The following is a 1,260-nucleotide window of genomic DNA, read 5'->3' as shown; positions in this document are numbered from 1 at the left end:
AGGAGATCGCGGATAGGCCGTGCGGAGACACCGGACCGGCTCTCCCGCCTCCGGGACCAGCGGCAGTGAGGAAGTCGGGTCCTGGGTGGGGGTCGCGTCGCACGGTCGCTCCCGCCTGGGCTCGGCCAATCTGTCCTTCCCTGTCCCAGCGCAGGTGAGCTGGCGCCCGCCCTTAACCTTTACCGGGACCGGGCACGACGGAGGCTTGGAAACCTCTTTCGCCACCCGGCTGGCGCAAGTCGACTGCGGGTCGGCCCCAGTCCGCTATGAAGTCATAGTGCTGTGGGTCCGCGTGTCTGTGACGTCAGGGGGTTCCAGGAGATGGGCTGTGATGTCACTGCAGGCCCTGGCGGGGACCTTGGCGCGGAAAGGCCGGTAGGATCCGGAGGGGAGAAAAAGGAAGTTTAGTCTCCTGTCGACTCCTGGAATCGCAGCGGATTTGAATCGAAAGTTGTTTGGTATCAGCATTTTACAATTTTAATGTAATACTTGTCAAGGTCTTCAACTTTATATCACACAAGCATTGTTAATACAGTTCAATATGAGACATTTGATTTAGAAACATCTAAAGCAGGAGGGTTTTGGGGGGGGGTGTTGAATGTTTAAAAGCCTTTTAGGAAGCTAAACTCATAGTTTAATTGTTTGTGATCGGAATTGCTGACAAAGTAGAACTAATCTGAGTGCTGGTAATTCAGTCTACTTTTTTTGCTAGACAGTTTTGAGATCATCTGTCTGCTTTTTCGCATTTTTGTTAGAGAATTGCCTGAAAGTGGGAGAGTGGATCTTAAAAGAATTTTTCTGTTGGGGGGAAGAGACGTTTGAATTAATCCAGTATTCTTCTTAAATAATAATTACCTGAGGATTTAATTTATCCAGATTCTCTGTCCCATGCTACCATGGATAATTGAGGGTTTCCTGTGGTTATAGCTCAGCAACAAACCTTTTTCTTACTTCTTATTTCTTACTAAGGCTGGGCCATAACAATATAATAACATCCCAGGACTGCTTGTCTGGACATGCAGCTAAAATTTTGTCTGTAGTGTTTTCAAATATGAAAGTACAGAATTTTTAAAAGGTTCCTTGTCTTCGAATATTGTTTTTCTTCCAAAGATTTCAAAAGAGGTCAGGCTAGAAGAGAAGCTAGTCACTTGCCATTACTGACTCTCTTTAGGAATTCGAGCTATCATTTTTATCACTTCTTCCTCTCTATAGAATCATTTAATAGAATCTAGTTTGAAAGGTAGATGGCTTAAAATTGAA

The 1,260-nt window shown here is 45.5% G+C and overlaps 1 protein-coding gene across 4 annotated transcripts in view; it reads left to right on the top strand.

Moving 5' to 3' along the window:
* FBXO34 (F-box protein 34) overlaps positions 1–1,260 on the top strand; it is a 70,935-nt gene that overhangs the window by 466 nt on the left and 69,209 nt on the right. The window contains exon 2 of one of the 4 annotated variants that reach the window (XM_015596108.2): positions 344–461. The exons of 1 other annotated variant lie outside the window; for it this stretch is intronic. The gene's annotated coding sequence lies outside the window, so the exon portion shown is untranslated. Of the gene's footprint in view, positions 1–16; positions 462–1,260 lie in introns of those variants that run through there. 2 more of the 4 variants (XM_015596106.2, XM_025038882.1) reach the window with 2 other exon arrangements.

This window comes from Pteropus alecto, unplaced genomic scaffold (genome assembly GCF_000325575.1).
Source record: "Pteropus alecto unplaced genomic scaffold, ASM32557v1 scaffold86, whole genome shotgun sequence".
NCBI classification, from domain to species: domain Eukaryota; kingdom Metazoa; phylum Chordata; class Mammalia; order Chiroptera; family Pteropodidae; genus Pteropus; species Pteropus alecto.
This window is presented reverse-complemented; position numbering and strand designations above follow the sequence as displayed.